A 13,825-nucleotide genomic window follows, 5' to 3' on the forward strand; every position below is an offset into this window, starting at 1 on the left:
CTATGTTGTTTCAGAAACCCCTCTTCTCACATCCTCTATACTGTGTGTGTATGGACACGAGAAAACATGTGCGACAAACCCTCTCTATCTCAAACACTTTGTACAGTTAAACCCCAACGGTCCGGACCCTGTTAATCTGTATTGCCCTCTTTTCGGGCGATCACTGTTGGAATAATAATTCTAGAAGCAGCGTCCATTGCACGACTCCAACAATATCATGGGCTTGTGGTAATGAACCGCCATTAATTAGTGATGACACCAGGTGTTCGCGAAAAGGTTTGCGTACCTATCCCACCGGTGGCAGGTCACAAAAACTTACAAAGGCAAATCAATTGTTCACCTAAAAGACTAGGGGAACATATTGTACAAGTCAAAATAATGAATTGCATAGGACATAATTTTGGTCACTGATCCGTCTGACTTGGAACAATCTCATTAAAATCAGATCTAAGTTCTCGTTGCCGCTAAACAAAGATCTGAGGACATTCCATAGCGGGTCACGTCAGAACGACCTTTTGACAGACTACTGAAATGACCAACAAGAAGTAGACATCAGCTAATAAGAAAGCAGCTTTCTCGAGCTTTACGGCACTCGTTTCAACCTGGCGACTTCCATTTCAGACTTCGCTTGAAAAATACTTTAACACAGTTTAACATAGTCGATTAAAATTGAACGAACATTTCGGAATGTCTAATATATGGTTGAGGTTGCATGGCAGTGCTTCCCACGTACTGTGCAACGCCTCCTCCGTTCAATTGTTTATCCCACGGAAGCGAGAGATAGACGATAATTTTGACAGATTCAGTCGTACGGGCCGTAACTGTCGTTCGGAATACACCCTGTTAACGTTTTCGAGGTTGCATGATTAGAAAACATATTCCGACTGTCACTTTCATGATCTGGTAAGCGACACTTTGATTGGTCGGATGAAAGGTCGTGCTGACGTGACCCGCAATGGGATGTCCTCAGATCTTTGTTTAGCGAAAGCGAGAACTAAGATCTGATTTTAATGAGGTTGGATTTGGAAATGTCCTCCACATGTCTACCATAAAACATTTTGAAAGCATCACTGTGGCCTTTAATAGTGTAACACTGATCAAACAACTTTTGAGCAAGAGTCGCATGACAACCTTTGAAATCCTCGCAGAATGGGCGTACTTGGTCGTCCTTCTTGATCTGGACGACGATGTCACCATGAACGGCACCGCCGAGGTTAACGGGGTTTCACTACTACTCTACTTCCATCAATTGATTTTACGATTCCGACTACCATTTCAACCTGATTGTCTTTGTTGGGTGGTTTGTGTTTGTGTGGAAACGCCGCTTGTTTCAAACTCCGGATAACTTGTTATACTTCTCATGGTTCCAAGGATTTCGAGGTAACGAGGTTCATTGTGTGTCTTTGTTTGTTGTTTAACGTCGCACCAAATGACGGCGGTCTGGAAATTATCGAGTCTGGGCCAGTCAATCCAGTGATTTATATTATCAGCATCTATCCACGCAAAAGGGGTAAGATGACATGGTAACTTCTCAGTCTGCCTACATCTCAATCTGCCCACACTTTTTTTGTAGGCAGACTGAGTATAAATTAGTAATCAGTGTAGGCAGACTGGGAGTAGTGAAATGCTATCTTACCTGGTGAAAAATGGAATGGTCCACAATGTAACAGCGAGAGAAAAGGAAGATGTTGCTATATAAATGAAATTGTCTACAATTTCACAGTTTAGAATAAGTTGTTGCTTGACATAAATGTGGTATCAACAGTAGATTAAAAATCAACATCGGCCGCACGGCCTTTCAGACACAAAATAATTTAAAGGTTAATGTGAGACATGCCAATGTTTCTTTGTTTGTTTTGGTTAGTTATTAAAATACTTTATTAAGTTTCAATGCCTTCTCAGTTAGAAGGATTAACCAATTAACTCAGAGATCAAACACTTACTTATCTACTTTGTTTGTTTTTATTAGTTAATCCTATTCACACTTTTACTCACATTGTTAACCTAATACTTTATTTCAAAGAGTATTTTATTCTAAAAACCCTGAAATAGTATAAAAGGTGTGTGTAAAACTTTGGTGACAGTGTTATGATGGCTGCGTTACTGAAAGTTGAGTTCATCACTTCTCAGGCTGGAGGTCAGCAAGTCTTGTTTGGAGGCTTCAGGTATCGCCTGAACAACCGCCGACAGACTGCAACTCACTGGAAGTGTGTCTTGGCACAGTTTGTGAATTTGTTCGAAATTCATCCCCTCACAACCACGAAGTTTTTGAAGACGACAAAACCTTACGCCTCATGAGTAATCTACGGAGCCGAGTCAAAGAAGATATCAAGCCCATACAGCAGATTTACAATGAAGTCAGGAGTCCTCTCACGACAAGCATGGGTTGCTGCACATCAATTCTAACCTGGATCTTCACATGGGCGTGTGTCGTTATCACCACGGTTGGTGAGATAGCCGAAATGTCTTTGAAGCTGCGCCAGTTCAGCTCCCTTAAGGGGGCACGGGTGTCCCAGTCGTCTAAGCCGCAGCGATTCGCTGTGCAGACTTGCGTTCCTTGGGCACGCCAGAAACCTGTGATTGTGGGTTCGAATCCCGCTTCACCCCGATTATGTTTCTAGGTTTGTCAGCACCATATCCGTGCTCGTGGGTTTCACCGAAGTGGTAAACGCCTTAGACCTGCATCACTTCAGGCATTCCGCCCACATTAAGCTTACACGCCGCGATATAACTGGAATACTGTTAAAAGCGGCGTTAAACCCAACTCACTCACTCACTCACTCACTCACTCACTCACTCACTCACTCTCACTCACTCACTCACTCACTCACTCACTCACTCACTCACTCACTCACTCACTCTCACTCACTCACTCACTCACTCACTCACTCACTCACTCACTCACTCACTCACTCACTCTCACTCACTCACTCACTCACTCACTCACTCACTCACTCACTCTCACTCACTCACTCACTCACTCACTCTCACTCTCACTCTCACTCACTCACTCACTCACTCACTCACTCACTCACTCACTCACTCACTCAAGCAATCAAGCAATCAATCAATCAATCAATCAATAATTGTTTCCATACATTCCGAGGACTTATGTTTCCCAAGTATCGCGACTGGATCGAAACTTCCAGAAATAAGGTTGAAATACAATAACCCTACCGCTAACCATATATTATCCTGTATAATTATTAATTTAAAAGCAATGTATTATATTACGTTTAATAACTAAGTAGACTGTGCGAGAGAGACACGCGAGAGGGATCATCCCTCAGAACTACCCAGACTCCAAATGGAACAAACAATTCATCCACCATGGCTTTCCGTCTCAATTGATTGTCATGTTTCCCGAGTGATGTGTTTATTACGTCCGTCAGTATGGTTGTGTGAAGTGACATACATTTGCATTCAAAACTAATCATGGAATTGAAATGGCATAATCAATCTCATATTGCTGGCGTCCCTATTGTAACATGCCCAGTTTCGATTGATGTTTACTGCATAGAGGAAAAACACATCTTTCAAGATTCTGTAGAAATCAAAGAGCGCAGATTGTATCTTAGTGAAGTATTTCTTTAGTAAGAGCGAGGACAAAGACCTATACAAAGAGAAGTTTGCACTCAGAAACACAAGGAGAAGGTTAATTAATTTTGGTGAGGCGTAAGCTTTCCTTCTTCTGTACCACGTTGAGTTCGTGAGTAAAGCAGTTGGGTTTAACGCCGATTTGAACTGTAATCAGTTAGAGTTCGTGGGAAGAAATTTCGTGATGCAGTTCTTAGGCGTTAACTATTTTGTTAAACCCACGAGCACGGGTATGGTGCTTACAAACCTAGAAACATAGTCAGGACGAATCTGGGATTCAAACCCATAATCAATGGTTTGTGGTGTACCAAATCGGCACAGGTTTTCTGCAAACAGTTGCGGCGCCTTAGATGAATACGACACCCGTGTCTCCCAAAGACCGATGCCTTGATAGGAGTGTATAGCACGGGCTGGTGCAGACAAACCTTTAACTTGTGTCATGGGGATCGAACTACATAATAGGGACACTGTGACATATTAGGATAGCCATTCCAAGACGCAAATCGGTGTTTAACAGTCCCACGTATACAGGAGCGGTAGGTGGCCTGGTGGTTAAAACCTTGGCCTGCCGAAGGTCCGGGTTCGATTCCTCTCAAAGTAATGTGAATAACCCAGTTTTGGTGTCGATACGATTGTAATACTGATCAAGGTCAGTCAGGACGTTCACAATAATACTTAGACGTAGAAATCCCCTATAGTTCGAAGGAGTACAAAAACTGCATACGAACACGTACGACTGCTCATGTTTGCAAATAGCCGTCTATCTATATTTGTGCTGACATCACGAAATATTAATTAGATCCAACTCCGACAAATCCAGAATCCCAGAATCCCAGTAAGATGTAGATATAGGAAGAGATATTTTACAAAAGGATATGTATAACAGGAATGTGCAGATTACTCGAAGTGTTTCATTGTATACTTACAACTTGGATACATCCAGAATTCTCGCTTCACTAACACTTGATTTAATCACATTTCCCCAAAGTTGGTTTCAACAGACGGTTATAGATATCTCGAATGTGCCGATATCTCGAATTATTATATTACAATCATGATTCCATATTTCACTTACATAGGTTGTGTCCTTCTTTTATAGTTAGACATGTGTCAACATTTAATGTATACCTCGAATGCATCAATATCTCGAAATATTAAAATGGATCCTAAAACTTCGAGACATCCAGGTCGACGGTTTACAAAATTGGCAATCGATGATTACAGATTTTGAAATATGTTACATACATGGAATGTGCTGACAACTCGAATTGTTGAAACGGGTGCCAACAAACTTCAAGATAACCGCGTCTGTGATCTATCAGAGTGACCAAGCATTCTTTGTCTTGCATACACTGGGATAAAAATGTTATTTATTGATATATAAATCACACTAAAATGCCACTACATTTCCTGTTCGGATAATACAGATTAACCCCTTCGAGGAACACGTGCCTTACCCCACGCCAAGAGTCCTCCCGGCCAATATGTTATTTGATAATGCCCACCACAACAGATAATTATTCTCAATACAATAGTTGATGTCCACCCAGCGCGGCGGTATATCGAGGTCGATGGTTTGTTTACAGCGCGCTATGGCAATCTGACCGAGCGCTCGTACCGGGTGTATATCCCCCGATGATCACCGTCATTGTACCGTGTAGTCTGGTATAGGCTGGTCAGTAGAAAGGACGATCTCTTGGATTTATCTCACCCGTAAAGTCGTCAAGTCAACCCAATTACCTGGACTAACGTTATGTCATTCCTGAGGTAAGATATATTGCCCTATCTTGTAGATTACGACTGCGACTAGCGCTGTCAGTCGTGTTTTGTGTTTTGTGTTTTGTGTTCGTATCATATTTCGAGCACCTGTAGGTTAAAGTCAAACCGCGGAACGCTGAACTTAAACTTATTTTTCGTACATGCTTCTTTGGTTCTATACATGTATACTACCCAAAAGAAGTTAAGGACATACTATTTTTTCCTATTACTACAGTTAATCAGTCAAGGCATGACATATTAACTATATTAATATGAAAGACACGGTTGATCCTTAACTTCTTTTGAGTAATATATTTAGCTTCAGTATATCGTAGTTGTATATATTGTATACTGTATTGTGTCTAAACTGTATGCCTGTCTGTTGCGTCTGTGTATTTACCTGCGGTTCTGCACATCAACCTATCTCTACTCTTGTTCTGCATTCTGCTCTTCGTATCTACATGCTTTCATTCTCTTTTCTCACTGTCTGTCTGTCCTCTCTGTCTTCCCACCGTATGTCTGTCTGTGCTCCAATATCTCTGGTTGTCCATGCCCGTCTATCTCTCTGTTGGGCTTTATATTGTCTGTCTGTGTATCTGATTGTCTGCTTCAGTTTGTGTATATGCCACACAATCACTCTCTTGCAATTTGGACTCTCTGTCCGTTTGTGTGTTTGTGGCCTCCTCCTTCTGGTTGTTCTCGCTCCCTCTCTCTCCTTTCTCCCTCTCACTCTCTCCAGCTTTCTCTCTCTCCCATTCTCCCTCCTTCTTATTCACTCTCCTGCTCTCTTTCTCTTCCTCCTGTTCTCTTTCTCGCTCTCTCTCTCTCCTGCTGTCTCTCTCACTCTCTCCTGATTTCTCTCCCCTGCTTTCTCTCTCTTTCACACTCTTTCCTGCTCTCTCTCCTTCTTTCTCCCTCTCCCTCTCTCCAGCTTTCTCTCTCTTCCATTCACCCTCCTTCTTTTTCACTCTCCCCTCCCCCCCCCCCCCCCCCCCCCCCCTCTCTCTCTCTCTCTCTCTCTCTCTCTCTCCTATGGTCCCTCTACCCCCTCTACCCCCATGATCTGCCTGTTCGATGTGCCGGTCATCCTACACGCCATTCCTCACTCCACATACCGGCCCACCGCTGACCCAGACCGTTGTTTACAACAACCCATTATATCTGCACTACACTTATTCATATACACGGCTTCGTCTGCAAGCTCCGCTCGCTACAAGTCCTCACACACCGCCCATGTCGGTGTAAGGCGATAACTCCCCACTGAGACACGCGTGTTTTATAGACCCTCGGTATTGAACAATCAGAGTCGATCGCCCGATGTGTTGACTGAACATATTACGGAACTAGCAATGGCCGGGTCCCCTACACATTAGAAAACATCAATGATAAAGCGATTTCTGTGTTAAGTAAATACTTTCATGCAGAACATGGCCTGCTAGTTATTCTTGTGTTTACATAAGCCCTTTTCACGGTGACACAACACGCACGAGTACAGGTTCCAGGATATTCCTTGTTCTGTTCTGGAAATTGACTTTGTAATAATCCATTTTAACCATGTTTGTATTTGGAGGTGCACTGATGAGTGGGATAGGCTAGTGGTTGAAGCGCTCGTCTCGCTGAAGATCTAGGTTCGATTCCCAACTTGAGTACAATGTGTGAAGCCGTGATAATGCTGGAATTTTGCTAAAAGCGGCGTCAAAACATATACTCACTTGAGAAGCGCCAGAGATGAGTTTGATCTTGAATATTCTTCATTATTCAATATTTGTTTCTTCAGTCGTACTCCTCTAAACGTTGTTTTCAGGGCATGACAAGAGTCAAAATATTTGCGTATCATTTGCATACATTTTCCTTTGCCTACATGTAGTTGTGTTTTTCTTATGGTGTCAGAAAATAATTTTGTTAACAGACTCGAACAAATTTATTTCCGACCTCAAAGTATATAAAAAAAAATAGAAAAAATAAATACATTATAATAAAATTATGTTTTTAATGTATCACTGCGTATGCCGAGCCCTACTGGCGTGCTCCACAAATCTTGACGTCATATTTTTGCTAAGGTTCGCACACATAATCTGGTTCATTTACACTGTTTCATGCAACTCATTACACTTGAACCATCATCTGTTTAATTTTTATATCTGAAATATGTTGTATCAGTGGATTTCTTTAATATCACTGAAATCTGTTAACTGGCTGGGGCCTGCTCCACAATGAGATCTTAGCGTTGCGGCAAATGCTATAGTTATACCTTAGCCATAGTCTACAGGAATAACGCGGTCTACAGGAACAACACGGGCCTCCTGTATGAAACTCACGGTGAGCGGGACAACGTCCTTTACGAAGTCTAAAGGAACAACTAGGTCTACAGGAACAACACGGACCTCCTGTTTGAAACTCACGGCGAGCGGGACAACGCCCTTTACGAAGTCTAAAGGAATAACACGGGCCTTCTGTATGAAACTCACTGTCAGCGGCACAACGTCATTTACGAAGTCTAAAGGAACAACACGGTCTAAAGGAACAACACGGGCCTCCTGTATGAAACTCACGGTGAGCGGGACAACGTCCTTTACGAAGTCTAAAGGAACAACTAGGTCTAAAGGAACAACACGGGCAGCCCGTATGAAACTCACGGTGAGCGGGACAACGTCCTTTACGAAGTCTAAAGGAACAACACGGGCCTTCTGTATGAAACTCACTGTCAGCGGGACAACATAGTCGTAGTATTTGTAGTGATAAGAGTAGAATAAGTACAGCTTGACATGGCTCCGTAGAGCTTCATAACATGGCTCCGTACAACGTGGCTCCATACAGGTTCACATGGCTCCACGCACACGTGTACCTCTCTCCTTGGTACTGGACTTGACACGCCTTATTTGTATTTAGAGAATGAAAACCAACATGTACTTGAATAACCACACAACCTTAATAACACCAAAAATCAATACCTCGAACATTAGGAAAACACAAGTTACTCAAAATCTTAAAAGTAACTTTCGACAGCTAAACCAATGACGTATAACCTGTCGTTTTAGGTGACATTTGAGGTCTATCTCGCCGGTACTTTGAGGGCTATTTCTTCACATTTCTTCAGCCAGGAAAGCGTGCGCGACTCAGGACCTACGGTGTTAATGGACGCAGCTGACGCTTTATTTCCTGTGATGAATGGTCCAAAAGTTTTCAGCGCCATCGACCACAATGCAGTTTTCCGTTTCTGATATTCATGACCAAGCATGGAAAGAAATTCTCATTTTCACAAAAATAATTTTCTCGGCAAAGCACAATCTCCGGTCTGATAATGGAGAGGCCTCTGATCCGGCATGATTGCGCCGCGTCAACCAACAGCACCATCCAACTTGAAGCAGGCACCCTCTTCTCATAAAGGAGTTAAAAATTCAAATACTGAAATCGATTTTTGGTGGACCCCACTCCTAATCAAGACCTCATGCAATCTAACCCTGAAATGCATTCTAAATGAGTTTAAGAAACTGATGCTTGAAACTAAGCACTGAGTGTTTCAGAAAACCTATTAATGTTATTACAAGATCATTTGCTACACCGGAATGTCGTTAGTCCGGACACTGGAATAATGATACTACCGTTGACTGGACTTAGAAGCAGACGATTTACCGTATGACTCTTAAATGCGAAACCCCCCAAATCCGGACTTTTGTACTGTCTGCAGAGCCTCAAGCTCATACTGTTCTTCTGGTAGGAGGGGCGGTCGGGTAGCCTAGTGGTTAAAGCGTTCGCTCGTCACGCCGAAGGCCCGGGTTCTATTCCATACAGGGGCACAATATGTGAAGCCCATTTCTGGTGTCCCCCGCCGTGATATTGCTGGAATATTGCTAAAAGCGGCGTAAAACCATACTCACTCACTCACTCTTCTGGTAGGGCTATCCGGATAGGGGCGGTGGTGTAGCCGAGTGGTTACAGCTCGTCACGCCGAAGGCCCGGGTTCGATTCATCAAAATGTGTGAAACCCAATTCTGGTGTCCCCTGCCGTGATATACCAAAAGCGGCGTAAAACCATACTCAATCACTATCCGGATTAACACGTCATGACTGTATTAGGCACACCAATGCCATGATTGTGTAGGTATGCTAGCAAAAGACACAGATGTAGATTAAAATTAAATTGGATATAGTTTATCGGTGCTCTGTTTGTTTGTTGTTTAACGCCGCACTTAGCGTTAATCTAGCTGTATGACGGCGGCCTGTAAATAATCGAATCAGGACCAGGCAGTCCAGTGATTGATATTACATGTATGTGCAAGGACCCGAGCTACGTGAACACGCAGTCCGCAAAGGTGTCAAGCATCATCACCCGATCATCCGAGTCGCCCGTACGACAAGCAAAGGTTGCTTGAGTTCCGCTACAAACCCGGGAACCCAAAGGAGGTTGCTATGAGTGAGTGAGTGAGTGAGTTGGGTTTAACGCCGCTTTTAACAGTATTCCAGTTATATCACGGCGTGTCAGCTTATTGTGGGAGGAAAGCCCGAAGTGATGCAGGTCTCTGACGTTTACCACTTCGATGAAACCCACGAGCACGGGTATGGTGCTGACAAACCTAGAAACATAATCGGGGCGAACCGGGATTCGAACCCACAATCATGGGTTTCTGGCGTACCCAAGGGACGCAACTCTGCACAGCGAATCGCGGCGCCTTAGACGACTGGGCCACCCGTGCCCCCAGGTTGCTATGATTGTGGAGAGCTTCTGGTACAAGAATAAGATTAAACAGGTATTCACCATGACTGTACATAAACTGCCGGGCAAGGAAAAGTATACGCTTAAAATTGGATTTTATAAAAGTCAATTACAAAAGTTATCCAAACTTTACTAGGCTGAAAACCGTCGCCAAAACACTGCACCCCCAAGGCCTAAAACACAACTGTGAAACACGTATCATATACATCATCGTCTGATCAGTTCATGTTTGTTTCATTTTTAGCCATCATCAAACATTGGTGTATAATATCTTTTGCCCGCAGTTTATTCTCTGGTACAAAGGTGAATGTCCACGTTGGCAAGATACATTTGCATGTAATTGGTCATTGTCATGATTGTGAAACGTCACTATTACTAGATTGTGCCGTGTAGTGTACCTGAAGCCCTTGATATTTTGATTTGTTGTACAATGCATAGTGTCCGGATTGAAAAGGTTATATTTACGTGAGTAAACTACGGTTATAACGAACTCAAAGGGACCACTAATTTTAGTTCGTTATAACCGTAGTTCGTTATAAGCATATATAACATATATACAACAAATGGCCGGGACTAAAAATAAGTTCCTTATATCAGTCAGTTCGTTATAAGCGTGTTCGTTATAACCGTAGTTTACTGTAGTTAGTTATTGCCATGGCTAGGTTAGGACCCAGAACCTCATCTTTGCCGTAGGTGACGTCCAAATGGGGATCGGGTGGTCGTGACCTGTGACCTCATCGTACCCCAGTCTCGGACGTTTTACGCACTGTGAACCACTAGTTTGGCCTAGACTCGATCATTTACAGACCGTGATAGAGCTGATATTTGTGGATGCGACCCCTACCCAGCCTACCCCTATTGCCACGTAATTTGTCTTGGCATCCAATCTAGCATCTTTTCAGTCATATCAGTGTACACTGAGTGTATGTACATAAGGTTTGGATAATCACATAGAATGCACTACAGTGCGTGCTCATACGCTTAGGGCTATATAAATTACTGAAAACAATTTCAACATTAAATATTGGCATCCGAAATACCACTTAACAGAGCTCGCCATCCGGAATACCACTTAACACGGCCCGGCATCCGGAATACCATTTAACAGGGCTCGGCATCCGGAATACCACTCAGCAGGGCTTGGCATCCGGAATACCACTTAACATTGCTTGGCATCCGGAATACCACTTAACAGGGCTTGGCATCCGGAATACCACTTAACAGGGCTTGGCATCCGGAATACCACTTAACAGGGCTTGGCACCCGGAATACCACTTAACAGGGCTCGGCATCCAGAATACCACTTAGCAGGGCTCGGCATCCGGAATAGCACTCAACAGGGCTTGGCATCCGGAATACAACTTAACAGGGCCCGGCATCCGAAATACCACTTAACAGGGCCCGGCATCCGGAATACCACTTATCAGGGCTTGGCATCCGGAATACAACTTAACAGGGCCCGGCATCCGAAATACAACTTAACAGGGCCCGGCATCCGGAATACCTCTCAACAGGGCCCGGCATCCAGAATACCACTCAACAGGGCCCGGCATCCAGAATACCACTCAACAGGGCCCGGCATCCGGAATACCACTCAACAGGGCCCGGCATCCGGAATATCACTTATGAGGGCCCGGCATCCGGAATATCACTTAACAGGGCTCGGCATCTGGAATACCACTCAACAGGGCCCGGCATCCGGAAAACCAATCAACAGGGCCCGGCATCCGGAATATCACTTATGAGGGCCCGGCATCCGGAATATCACTTAACAGGGCTCGGCATCTGGAATACCACTTAACAGGGCTTGGCATCCGGAATACCACTTAACAAGGCCCGGCATCCGGAATACCACTTAACAGGGCTCGGCATCCGGAATACCACTTAACAGGGCTCGGCATCCAGAATACCACTTAACAGGGCTTGGCATCCAGAATACCACTTAACAGGGCTCGGCATCCAGAATACCACTTAGCAGGGCTCGGCATCCGGAATAGCACTCAACAGGGCCCGGCATCCGGAATACCACTCAACAGGGCCCGGCATCCGGAATATCACTTATGAGGGCCCGGCATCCGGAATATCACTTAACAGGGCTCGGCATCTGGAATACCACTTAACAGGGCTCGGCATCCGGAATACCACTTAACAAGGCCCGGCATCCGGAATACCACTTAACAGGGCTCGACATCCGGAATACCACTTAGCAGGGCTCGGCATTCAGAATACCACTTAACAGGGCTTGGCATCCAGAATACCACTTAACAGGGCTCGGCATCCAGAATACCACTTAGCAGGGCTCGGCATCCAGAATACCACTTAACAGGGCTCGGCATCCGGAGCACGAAAAGGGAAGTTGGCACCCACGATATAGCTGAGTGAGGCGAAAAGTAACTTTAGTTCGCTGCGCTAAAAAAAATATCTCTAAAACATAACTTCCTCAGCAAGCCACCTTCTCTAAGCACAGCCGCCTCAATAACCTTTGCAAGTTTACAAGTCGGTGATGAATTGAGGAATTCTTTTTTTTGTTTTATGCGAGTTTAATGATGCTAACTACCGGCCTAAGTTTACATCAGTTTTCGACCAGATTCCCGCTGGAGGATGAAAAAAGCAAACAGTTTGCATGTCACCACATTTTTTTGTCGAAGAACAAACCACTTTGTCAGTAACGACATTCTTGTGTTATTGATTTCCATGGCCCAACAAGACTCGATAATGGAAAGTAGCTTCTACAGGTTCCATTACGAGATAATGAATTCATGGCCCTTTTTCCTGTTATTTCATCATGAATGTCAGATAGAATCCAATTTTCCTCCAGTTCTGTCTTTCTTGATGTCTTTTGTCATAGTTTGGCATGTCAGACATGTTCGATATTTTGAAAAACCAGTGTGTGGCATGTGTGTTTTTTAGTTTCGGAACAAAACTGAACAACGCTTTATTTCGCCCAGATCGAGAACTCCGGCCAATGATTTTGTTTCTTTGTTTGTTGTTTAACGCCGCACTCGGCAATCTTCAAAATATATGCAGCGGGCTGTAAATAATTGATTCTGTAGCAAACAATTCAGTGATTGATATTATGAGCAACAGTCCACGCCATCGGGGTATATTGACACGCCATCAGCCAAGTCACCGAGTCTGACCCGATCCGAAACGTCATCTCTTACGACCTGCATAGATCCGACAAGATTTTATGCCGCTTGTCAAATAATATACAGCAATGACCGTGTGTATGTATCTCAGACAGTCGAATGCTAAATCAAAGTCAGACAAAATTTATGGGGACCAGTGCCACTTATCAAATAACAGCAAACAAATAAAGCTTACAATCGGTATCTAACGGTAGTCAGGGCTACCTCCGCCGCGACAAAGGATGTTTTACGATCCTTTTAATAATGCATCCATTCAAGTGGTGTCGAATTAGCCCGACACAATGACCTTGCCTTTGACTGCTATTACCATATAGGTGTCAGGTCTAACGGGACACAAAGCCGTTATTTATTATTCATTGAGAAGTGTTGGGGATTTGCAATAAAGGGGGGTCTAGGTGGGTTACCCTGTCGTATCCCACAAACCTTGTACTGGACAAACTCATCTTGTTGTTTGGGGTAACAAATCTGTTGAAAACGCATTTTATTTTTATTAAAGAAATTATGTTTAGGCCAGTAAAAAATCAAACAAATTCAAAATTTACTGGGTAGGAAGAGGGCATTTTATTTTGTATTTCTTTAGTAATATGAAATACATGTAAAGACAAAT

The 13,825-nt window shown here is 43.7% G+C and overlaps 1 protein-coding gene across 1 annotated transcript in view; it reads left to right on the forward strand.

Moving 5' to 3' along the window:
• Positions 1-5,169: 5,169 nt before the first annotated feature.
• LOC124141103 (putative ankyrin repeat protein RF_0381) overlaps positions 5,170-13,825 on the forward strand; it is a 50,628-nt gene continuing 41,972 nt past the window's right edge. Inside the window, exon 1 of the mRNA XM_048386633.1 lies at positions 5,170-5,364. The gene's annotated coding sequence lies outside the window, so the exon portion shown is untranslated. The remainder of the gene's footprint in view (positions 5,365-13,825) is intronic.

The sequence above is a fragment of the Haliotis rufescens genome, unplaced genomic scaffold (assembly GCF_023055435.1).
Source record: "Haliotis rufescens isolate VD_foot unplaced genomic scaffold, xgHalRufe1.0.p SCAF_6, whole genome shotgun sequence".
Classification (NCBI taxonomy): Eukaryota; Metazoa; Mollusca; class Gastropoda; order Lepetellida; family Haliotidae; genus Haliotis; species Haliotis rufescens.